The 12,137-nt window shown below is 57.1% G+C and overlaps 1 non-coding gene across 1 annotated transcript; it reads left to right on the forward strand.

The window, feature by feature from the left end:
* The first annotated feature begins 6,115 nt into the window (after positions 1 to 6,115).
* LOC142766523 (U2 spliceosomal RNA) lies at positions 6,116 to 6,298 on the forward strand. Its single transcript, XR_012884566.1, has one exon. It is a non-coding gene; the product is annotated as a U2 spliceosomal RNA (small nuclear RNA).
* Positions 6,299 to 12,137: the final 5,839 nt, after the last annotated feature.

Genomic DNA, 12,137 nt, shown 5'->3' on the forward strand with positions numbered 1-12,137 from the left:
ACACTTCATTTCTGAACACCATCTCATACCAGCTCATCCACCGTTGGCTCTCGTTAATTACAACGAACATCCTCGCACGCTCACCTCAATGGAATTGCCAGTTGCTGGAAGTTCCAAGAAAATCTCGCACGATACGTACGGACGCACCACGCACGTAGCTGAAGCGACGTGGACCCCAGGACGCGTGAGATCACGCCCCGGGCGCGCTTTGCTGTGCTTTGCCTCCGTACCCACTCGTCACTCCTCACAGCTTCACTAAGCCGAGTATGTAGAAGTCGAAGAAGCAGAACAACAAACCAGCCAATCCCCCACAGTGGGTGTGAGCCACAAGTGAAGGTCAACAAAAACAAGCAACACCAGCGAGCGCAGTGACGAAGCTATCGTAATGGGGCGAAATAATCCACGAATATGGCTGCACGTCGACGCACGGTCGCATTTGTGCAACCACCCGTGTCTCCCGAAGACCGTCTGTCGCGAGTCTTCGACGAAAAGCGCAGGCGAGTACTTCTCCACTGATTTCCGCGACCACTTGACGACCGCCTTCGGCCGCCTCATGTCCGTCCGGCACGATCGACGGAGCGCCGCACCAGCGCCTCGTACACGCCACCCTAGCACTCCTGCCCCTCGGAATCAGCAAAACTCGGACGTTTTCCACCACGACAGACAAAACCTGCCGGCCCGTTGAACGCTTGAACGACATCGCAGCGGCAAGTCGCACACTCACGTTCCGTCACCCTCTGCCACATGATCCTTCATTCACCGGCTTCACAACGCACGGGGTAGACGTTTCGCGCGCATTCCCGGGTCTGCCTTTCACGGCTGGACCTTCGTCGACCTCGGTGCGGTGTTCCGCCACGTCGGAACTTGCAAGGCATATGTTGAGCGTGCTGAAGCAGCCATAGGCACCACCTTTTTGCCGATGATTGTGGGCGTCGTTGCAGAGGCGTTGCTTGGGCAGCCGGCGTAGAAGCCATGTTGGATGGGTGACGTATTCGCATTTTGCACAGTCATTTTTTTTCCTTCCAGACTTTGGTGCTCGAGTTGGACATATACACTATGCATCAGTTTTTAAAACAAGTGCTGTAGCATCCCTCGCGACATGCCTGATAATGTTCGCCAGCAAGCATTTGGTGTGACGTCATGGGCGCATAGAGAGTACGCATGCAAGCAAGCACGCGTGGCTTCGACCTCTGGGAAAAAGAAGGTTTCAGTTTTAACATGTTTGTAAGCGAAACTAGAAACTTCAAGCGGACTGGGGATAAAAGCAATGCCGTGAAGCCAGCGCTGCCGCTGTCGGTGCACAATGCTGGTTGTGCATGGGTGGACGTCGGAATTGCTTTGCTACTGTTTTCCCGGCTTTTGGCCAGAACTAAGTACGAGGTGTGAAAGAATGGATTTTAATTACGTGCTAATGAATTGCATCGCTTTTCGGCCTTTTGGCTAAGATCAAAGTGGATCTCTCACTTGGATCTCCCACTTTGATCTTTACAGCCAAAGGACGAGAACGGTCCCTCCCGGGGAGCCGGCCGCCCTGGAAGGTCCCCCCTCCTGGTCGCACGGGGCTACGCTGTACCTGGGTCCACCTGGTTCATTGGCCCTGCTGAACCATCGAAGGAGTCTCCGGCCATCTACCGACGCGGCAGGCCCACCAGAAGGACCAGACGGCCTCCGGGAGTGGTAAGAGTCCACGAGCCTTTTCTTGCCTGCCACTCCCGGCCCGGTCGTCAATGCCTGCTGACGACAACCACGGGCCCCGGTCCTCGTGACCACTTCATCGCCGTCGTCGGCCGAGCCTACCAGCCCGGACATCAAGCCACGGGGACGTGGACACCGTCCGACCGGGCGTTCCGGTCCAGCCAGTGGGAGAAGACGCCCTCCGGGAGTGGTGAGAGTCTACAAGCCTTTTCTTGCTTGCCGCTCCCGGTCCGGTCGCCAATGCCTGCTGGTGAAACTAACGGACCCCGGTCATCGTGACCACTTCGCCGACGTCGTCGTCGTCGCCCCGGCCTTCCTGCCCGGACGTCCGTCCACGAGGTCCTGAGGAAGTCCCTGCCTGGCTATGCCTGCTCCCCGCCGACCACCTGCCGTGTCCATAGAACCGCTCGTCCCGGGATCAGGTAGCCGTCGGCGGCGTCCCGCTCCCCCTTCGGGGATGAGCACACCGGCGCCACCGCCGGCCCAGCGGCCTCGTCCTTGCACCCCCACGTCTACTGGCATTTCAGCGGCAGCGTCGGGCCCTCCTCGCTCCCGACCGCCCGTCATTCACCAGGGCATCATGACGGTGTACCTGCCGGTGCCTGGGATCCTTCGTTGTCCTTATCCCTGTTGCGCGGGCTGCCAAGCCCGCACATCAGTCTCGCTCCGACTGTCCGCGTGGCGGTCCCACATGGAGCAGAAACACGGGGTTCGGCCAACGGGGCGTCTCTAGCGGTGCGTCGCCTGTGATGCCCGGTTGAATTCGCTGTCCGTCCGCCACGACTGCCCGGGTCCTGCCTCGAACGAGCCTTACCACCCCTGCCGATATTCCCCGAAGAGCTTCAATTGCGATCGCTCCTTGGCCCGGCACACCATGGCACGGCATGCACAAGAGGAATCCACTCCATTTGTACCTCTTCGCCCCCCACGGCAGCCTATGGCGACTCCCTCTAGTTCCTCTGGCACAGAGACGACACCATCTCCCGGACCAGCTCCTTCAGGTACAGCTCACCGAGTCCAACAGGAACTACACGTTACAGAAACCGTTTCCCGGCCTCGAAGACGTCGTGGAGGCAAGTCTTCCACATCGACGCCATCCTCGAGTACGGGTTCGGTCTATAGCACCTCGGCTACCGGTTCTCCGTCGGCTTCACGGTCTACAGCGTCTTCCACACCGGACAACACAGCAACCACTTCTAATTCCGGTTACACGACGCCTCGACCGCTACCTTCGGATCCCGGACCGCCAACGCCCGTGCCACCCGACCAATCCACATCTGGCGAGACAACTGTTACGCCTGGTACGTCAGCTCATCCGACTATTTCTCCAGATTCATCGACCTCTCGTTCGAGTTCCCCTTCACCTTCACTCCCGGAACGGACCGATGACCCTGGCGAGGCGGTTAACGATGACGACGCCCCTGACGCACCAGCGGGTGACCCGGCAATGGATATGCCACCAGACAACACGGCTCTGCTTGCACAGCAAGTACAATCATTCCGTTCCACACTGCGTAATCCACCAACGCAGGATTCCTGGGCTATATGTGAGCAGGCGTGGACACAAGCCGTTACCATAGCTACGGAGGCTGTTCGTCTTTCTCCCGTAGTATCTGGTCGGTCCCCACGCTCGATCAACCCCGAGAATGCTACGGACATCCAGCGATTATACCGCCGGAATCGTCGTCGTGCTGTGCGACTGATACTCGAAGGTCCTCCCCGGTCCTGCGACATATCACTTCAGGAACTCCAGGATCATTGGGGCTCTACCTGGTCTCACCGCACAGCTGACACGACAACCCTCTTTCAACGACCTGTGGCCCCGAACCTGTGAATATGGCATCTTTCTCGGCAGACGAGGTCCTTCTCCGGCTTCGCAAATCAGAGAATACATCTCCTGGCTCCGACAGGCTCACCTATCGACACTGGAAGTCCGTCGACCCAGAAGCTAAATTCCCGTCTGCCCTGTTTAACGCCTGTATTCACCACCGTCGAACACCTGACTCATCGCGGACCTCAAGGACAATATTAATTCACAAGAGAGGAGACCCTTCGATTCCTGGTAATTGGCGACCGATAGCACTTGAAAGTACAGCCTCAAAACTATACGCCAAGTGCTTGGCAGCCCGACTACAAAAATGGATTACGGACCATCAAGTTCTTTCCCATTGCCAAAAGGTCTTCCTACCGCACGATGGGGTATTCGAGCTCAACTATGTGTTCCAGCACAAGTTCGACGTGGCAAGAGCTGGTGGCCCGGACTTCTGTGCAGCACTATTGGATTTCACCAATGCTTACGGGTCCGTACCCTATCAAGCCCTCTTCGACGCTCTACGAGGAGCTGGTGCTGGAGACACATTCACTGAGATAATCGCAGATCTCTACCGCGATAACAATACCCTCATCGTCGCAGCTGAAGGAGTAACAGAGCCGGTACCTATTCGATCAGGTCTCCGCCAAGGTTGCCCCCTATCGGGGTTGCTTTTTAACCTCGTCGTGGACCCGGTCATTCGTGGCGTACAGGGCGATGAAGACGACCATAAAATTCTCGCATACGCAGACGACCTCACACCGCTGGCCGACTCCCCTTCCCTCCTACAGCGGCGAATTGACACGGTGGAGTCCCTAGCTGGTCCTCTCGGACTAGCTTTAAATCCATCAAAGTGCTCTACTGTGCATATGAGTGGCATGACCCCCGTCGGAATGCGTCCTACCGTATTCCAGGTGTCCAGCGTCCCTGTCTCAGCACTCGAGAACTCCGAGCCACTGCGTTTCTTGGAATGCCCGGTGGGCTTCCGCCTTCCAGCTAGGACCGGTTCTTCACCTGTGGACGACGCCATCTGCCAAGCGAGGGCCCTCTTCTCCTCTCTACTTGCCCCCTGGCAGCGCATCGATGCACTGAAGTCTTTCGTGTACCCGTCCCTAAACTTCGCCATGCGATGCGGGGTACTTGGCAAGTCCGACTGGCGCCGTCTCGACGACTCTATACGGCCACTTGTCAAACGAACCCTCTACGTGCCGACCAACGCGTCCACCCATTACGTCTACGGGAGCTCTGCTGGCGGGGCAGTTGCCATACCTGTGGCTGCCGAGTTAAGCGACATTTGCCGCGTCGACTCGGCATTCAAACTCCTCACGACGTCTGATCGGTGCTTGCGCGAGTTGGCACTCTCCGACGCCTATGACATCGCCTCGACTCGACTCGGAGGGGAGGCGACCCGATTCGAACTCGAGGCTTATCTGTCCGGCGACCTCCAAGGAGTTCAGTCCACACCTGCCACACAGCTTCGTTCCGTGTGGACGGAGGCCCGCAAGGCGTCCCGGCGGTTACACGTCTCGTGGTCGTTGAGCCCCGACCACGTCACCATCACGTGCGGCGACGTCACCCTACCGCCTTCACATCGCAACCGCGTCATGCGGTCTCTGCGAGATGTACTCGCCACAGATCGCGACAACGCCCTACATGCACAACCCAACCAAGGCAAGGTCATGGCTTGCGTCTCGGCGGATCGGGCCAGTTCTCATTTCATGCGGAGTGGAGCGTTCACACACTTCGCGGACTGGCGCTTCATCCACCGAGCGCGTCTGAACCTACTACCTCTCAACGGTTCGGTCATGTGGGGTCCCGCCGACCGCGATCAGCGTTGCCGGGTCTGCGGATAACAACGTGAGACTTTACCGCATGTGTTGTGCCACTGCATGACGCACAGTGCCATGTATCAGGCGCGACACAACGCGGTGGTCAAACGCCTACGTACAGCAGCAACCCGTCAATTCACAGTGGCTTACGAGAACCGGTTCGTCGGCGACACTGGCCTACGCCCTGACCTGGTCGTTGTGCGCGACGAGGAGGCCTTGGTGATTGGATTGGCTTGCCCATTCGAAAACACACCAGAGGCCTTCTCGAACGCCCGCAACGACAAGCTCGCCAAGTACGAACCCGTCGCTGCCTACCTCCGCCGACGCTACCAGAGAGTGACGGTGGCCGCGGTCATCGTTGGAACACTTGGCGCCTGGGATCCGGCCAACGACCAAGTCCTGAGGCGACTGTGCTCCAGATCTTATCTGCGGCTGATGAAGAAACTTTGCGTCAGCGAGGTGGTGGCGGCGTCTCGGTCCGTTTACCACACTCACGTCGGCCTCGGCCGCAGCTAACAGTAATCTACCACTACGAAGCCTGGTCCCCTCCTTGATCAACTGATCACCACCATCAAATCACCACACACGGGTTCCTGTCCGGCACAAGTTCCCTGGTCGCAGTGTTCCTGAAAACACCACATCCGGAGCCTACCTGGTGCTTTTCTCGATCCTGGACTACGTCTCACAGGGTTCAACTTCTGGCATCACTGATCTGGGGCACTTTCCTGCCGTCGGTCCTGGTCTCATCAAAATTACAAACGAGTGCATTTACAGTCACTAGAAGACTTGTATTGAACCTCAATAAAAGCACTCTGTTCTTATCAGCTTAATATCTGATACGGATCCTATTTGGATCCAAGATATTAAACTTATTTTTGTGATGCGGCAGAGTGCTTGAAGCTTGCTTCACCTCCGCCACGGGTTGGCCCGGTATTGCACTACCTCCGAAATCGGCCCACTCACCCCCTGCGGGGTGAGTTCGACAATAAATTCAATGATAGAAGGAGTGTTCGGATTTACCCATGATACCGGGGTAAACGGCGTGGGTGCGTCGAGTGTCCGAGACGGTGGCGGCACGCCGCCCCGGCTGACGCGGTATTCGCGTGCAGGGAGTGCGCTTGCTGTGTTTACACTTACGATTGCTCTGGAAAAATAAATGTTTCTGTGTAAATTTCATATATGGAGGGTCTCTTTTATTTTGTTATGTTCACACGTACATACTCAAGTTTCTTATTTTTTTAACATTCCTACTCATATTAATAAAACTATTGAGGAAATTATCATTACTGTTTCGGAGGAAAGCTAGAAGTGTGGATACGATGTGTATGCATGTGCGATGTGTATGTATGTATGTGTGTAGAAGTGTGTATGTATGTGCCAAACTATTTCCGCTTTTCGAATTCACCCGTTTCGCAACGAAAAATAAAAAAAGCCTCTAGAAAATGGGGTTTGGTTGGTGTTTCTGTTTACAGTTGCAGTGGCAAGCGAAGGCATTTTTATTTCACATCTTCACGCGGCGTCTGAACCTGAAGACGCGTGCTCTCGCCACGTCTACGCATCTACACTATTCCCCATTACAAATTAAAATCGCAAAGAACGCCACAGGACCCACTCCGCACACACCTGCTGTATGGTGGAGCGGCAAAGCCCCGATGTGCTTTTCCTATGTCCACTGACCTTTGGGGTTTGACGTCCCAAAAGCACCATATGATTATGGGAGACGCCGTAATGGAGGGCTCCGAAAATTTCGACCACCTGGGGTTCTTTCACGTGCACCCTAATTTGAGCACAGGGAAATGCAGCCGCCGCGGCCGGGATTCGATCCCACCACCTGCGGGTCAGCAGCCGAGTACCTTACGGCCATCAGACCACCACGGCGGGCATCGCCTTGTTGATCAAACACTTCATTTCTGAACACCATCTCATACCAGCTCATCCACCGTTGGCTCTCGTTAATTACAACGAACATCCTCGCACGCTCACCTCAATGGAATTGCCAGTTGCTGGAAGTTCCAAGAAATCTGCGCACTAGACGCACAGACGCACCACGCACGTACCTGAAGCGACGTGGACCCCAGGACGCGTGAGATCACGCCCCGGGCGCGCTTTGCTGTGCTTTGCCTCCGTACCCACTCGTCACTCCTCACAGCTTCACTAAGCCGAGTATGCAGAAGTCGAAGAAGCAGAACAACAAACCAGCCAATCCCCCACAGTGGGTGTGAGCCACAAGTGAAGGTCAACAAAAACAAGCAACACCAGCGAGCGCAGTGACGAAGCTATCGTAATGGGGCGAAATAATCCACGAATATGGCTGCACGTTGACGCACGGTCGCATTTGTGCAACCACCCGTGTCTCCCGAAGACCGTCTGTCGCGAGTCTTCGACGAAAAGCGCAGGCGAGTACTTCTCCACTGATTTCCGCGACCACTTGACGACCGCCTTCGGCCGCCTCATGTCCGTCCGGCACGATCGACGGAGCGCTGCACCAGCGCCTCGTACACGCCACCATAGCACTCCTACCCCTCGGAATCAGCAAAACTCGGACGTTTTCGACCACGACAGACAGAACTTCCCGCCTGTTGAACGCTTGAACGACATCGCAGCGGCAAGTCGCACACTCACGTTCCGTCACCCTCTGCCATATGATCCTTCATTCACCGGCTTCACAACGCACGGGGTAGACGTTTCGCGCGCATTCCCGGGTCTGCCTTTCACGGCTGGACCTTCGTCGACCTCGGTGCGGTGTTCCGCCACGTCGGAACTTGCAAGGCTTATGTTGAGCGTGCTGAAGCAGCCAAAGGCACCACCTTTTTGCCGATGATTGTGGGCGTCGTTGCAGAGGCGTTGCTTGGGCAGCCGGCGTAGAAGCCATGTTGGATGGGTGACATATTCACATTTTGCACAGTCATTTTTTTTCCTTCCAGACTTTGGTGCTCGAGTTGGACATGTACACTATGCATCAGTTTTTAAAACAAGTTCTGTAGCATCCCTCGCGACATGCCTGATAATGTTCGCCGGCAAGCATTTGGTGTGACGTCATGGGCGCATCGAGAGTACGCATGCAAGCAAGCACGCGTGGCTTCGACCTCTGGGAAAAAGAAGGTTTCAGTTTTAACATGTTTGTAAGCGAAACTAGAAACTTCAAGCGGACTGGGGATAAAAGCAATGCCGTGAAGCCAGCGCTGCCGCTGTCGGTGCACAATGCTGGTTGTGCATGGGTGGACGTCGGAATTGCTTTGCTACTGTTTGCCCGGCTTTTGGCCAGAACTAAGTACGAGGTGTGAAAGAATGGATTTTAATTACGTGCTAATGAATTGCATCGCTTCTCGGCCTTTTGGATAAGATCAAAGTGGATCTCCCACTTTGATCTTTACAGCCAAAGGACGAGAACGGTCCCTCCCGGGGAGCCGGCCGCCCTGGAAGGTCCCCCTCCTGGTCGCACGGGGCAACGCTGTACCTGGATCCACCTGGTTCCTCGGCCCTGCTGAACCATCGAAGGAGTCTCCGGCCATCTACCGACGCGGCAGGCCCACCAGCGGGACCAGACGGCCTCCGGGAGTGGTAAGAGTCCACGAGCCTTTTCTTGCCTGCCACTCCCGGCCCGGTCGTCAATGCCTGCTGACGACAACCACGGGCCCCGGTCCTCGTGACCACTTCATCGCCGTCGTCATCAGAGCCCACCGGCCTTCCTGCCCGGACGTCCGTCCACGAGGTCCTGAGGAAGTCCCTGCCTGGCTATGCCTGCTCCCCGCCGACCACCTGCCGTGTCCATCGAACCGCTCGTCCCGGGATCAGGTAGCCGTCGGCGGCGTCCCGCTCCCCCTTCGGGGATGAGCACACCGGCGCCGCCGCCGGCCCAGCGGCCTCGTCCTGGCACCCCCGCGTCTACTGGCGTTTCAGCGGCAGCGTCGGGCCCTCCTCGCTCCCGACCGCCCGTCATTCACCAGGGCATCAAGACGGTGTACCTGCCGGTGCCTGGGATCCTTCGTTGTCCTTATCCCTGTTGCGCGGGCTGCCAAGCCCGCACATCAGTATCGCTCTGACTGTCCGCGTGGCGGTCCCACATGGAGCAGAAACACGGGGTTCGGCCAATGGGGCGTCTCTACCGGTGCGTCGCCTGTGATGCCCGGTTGAATTCGCTGTCCGCCCGCCATGACTGCCCGGGTCCTGCCTCGAATGAGCCTTACCACCCCTGCCGATATTGCCCGAAGAGCTTCAATTGCGATCGCTCCTTGGCCCGGCACACCATGGCACGCCATGCGCAAGAGGAGTCCACTCCATTTGTACCTCTTCGCCCCCCACGGCAGCCTACGGCGACTACCTCCAGTTCCTCTGGCACAGAGACCACACCATCTCCCGGACCAGCTCCTTCAGGTACAGCTCACCGAGTCCAACAGGAACTACAGGTTACAGAAACCGTTTCCCGGCCTCGAGGACGTCGTGGAGGCAAGTCTTCCACATCGACGCCATCCTCGAGTACGGGTTCGGTCTATAGCACCTCGGCTACCGGTTCTCCGTCGGCTTCACGGTCTACAGCGTCTTCCACACCGGACAACACAGCAACCACTTCTAATTCCGGTTATACGACGCCTCGACCGCTACCTTCGGATCCCGGGCCGCCAACGCCCGTGCTACCCGACCAATCCACATCTGGCGAGACAACTGTTACGCCTGGTACGTCAGCTTATCCGACTATCTCTCCAGATTCATCGACCTCCCGTTCGAGTTCCCCTTCATCCTCACTCCCGGAACGGACCGATGACCCTGGCGAGGCGGTTAACGATGACGACGCCCCTGACGTACCAGTGGATGACCCGGCAATGAACATGCCACCAGACAACACGGCTCCGCTTGCACAGCAAGTACAATCACTGCGTGCCACACTGCGTAATCCACCAACGCAGGATTCCTGGGCTATATGTGACCAGGCGTGGACACAAGCCGTTACCATAGCTACGGAGGCTGTTCGTCTCCCTCCCGTGGTACCTGGTCGGTCCCCACGCTCGATCAACCCCGAGAATGCTACGGACATCCAGCGATTATACCGCCGGAATCGTCGTCGTGCTGTGCGACTGATACTCGAAGGTCCTCCCCGGTCCTGCGACATACCACTTCAGGAACTCCAGGATCATTGGGGCTCTACCTGGTCTCACCGCACAGCTGACACGACAACCCTCTTTCAACGACCTGTGGCCCCCGAACCTGTGAATATGGCGTCTTTCTCGGCAGACGAGGTCCTTCTCCGGCTTCGCAAATGAGAGAATACATCTCCTGGCTCCGACAGGCTCACCTATCGACACTGGAAGTCCGTCGACCCAGAAGCTAAATTCCTGTCTGCCCTCTTTAACGCCTGTATTCACCACCGTCGAACACCTGACTCATGGCGGACCTCAAGGACAATATTAATTCACAAGAGAGGGGACCCTTCGATTCCTGGTAATTGGCGACCGATAGCACTTGGAAGTACAGCCTCAAAACTATACGCCAAGTGCTTGGCAGCCCGACTACAAAAATGGATTACGGACCATCAAGTTCTCTCCCATTGCCAAAAGAGCTTCCTACCGCACGATGGGGTATTCGAGCTCAATTATGTGTTCCAGCACAAGTTCGACGTGGCAAGAGCTGGTGGCCCGGACTTCTGTGCAGCACTATTGGATTTCACCAATGCTTATGGGTCCGTACCCCATCAAGCCCTCTTCGACGCTCTACGAGGAGCTGGTGCTGGAGACACATTCACTGAGATAATCGCAGATCTCTACCGCTATAACAATACCCTCATCGTCGCAGCTGAAGGAGTAACAGAGCCGGTACCTATTCGATCAGGTCTCCGCCAAGGTTGCCCCCTATCAGGGCTGCTTTTTAACCTCGTCGTGGACCCGGTCATTCGTGGCGTACAGGGCGATGAAGACGACCATAAAATTCTCGCATACGCAGACGACCTCACGTCGCTGGCCGACTCCCCTTTCCTCCTACAGCAGCGAATTGACACGGTGGAGTCCCTAGCTGGTCCTCTCGGACTAGCTTTAAATCCATCAAAGTGCTCTACTGTGCATATGAGTGGCATGACCCCCGTCGGAATGCGTCCTACCGTATTCCAGGTGTCCGGCGTCCCTGTCTCAGCACTCGAGAACTCCGAGCCACTGCGTTTCTTGGGACGCCCGGTGGGTTTCCGCCTTCCAGCTAGGACCGGTTCTTCACCTGTGGACGACGCCATCTGCCAAGCGAGGGCCCTCTTCTCCTCTCTACTTGCCCCCTGGCAGCGCATCGATGCACTGAAGTCTTTCGTGTACCCGGCCCTAAACTTCGCCATGCGATGCGGGGTACTTGGCAAGTCCGACTGGCGCCGTCTAGACGACGCTATACGGCCACTTGTCAAACGAACCCTCTACGTGCCGACCAACGCGTCCACCCATTACGTCTACGGGAGCTCTGCTGGCGGGGCAGTTGCCATACCTGTGGCTGCCGAGTTAAGCGACATTTGCCGCGTCGACTCGGCATTCAAACTCCTCACGACGTCTGATCGGTGCTTGCGCGAGTTGGCACTCTCCGACGCCTATGACATCGCCTCGACCCGACTCGGATGGGAGGCGACCCGATTCGAACTCGAGGCTTATCTGTCCGGCGACCTCCAAGGAGTTCAGTCCACACCTGCCACACAGCTTCGTTCCGTGTGGACGGAGGCCCGCAAGGCGTCCCGGCGGTTACACGTCTCGTGGTCGTTGAGCCCCGACCACGTCACCATCACGTGCGGCGACGTCACCCTACCGCCTTCACATCGCAACCGCGTCATGCGGTCTCTGCGA

Source organism: Rhipicephalus microplus, chromosome 6 (assembly GCF_043290135.1).
Source record: "Rhipicephalus microplus isolate Deutch F79 chromosome 6, USDA_Rmic, whole genome shotgun sequence".
Taxonomy (NCBI): Eukaryota; Metazoa; Arthropoda; class Arachnida; order Ixodida; family Ixodidae; genus Rhipicephalus; species Rhipicephalus microplus.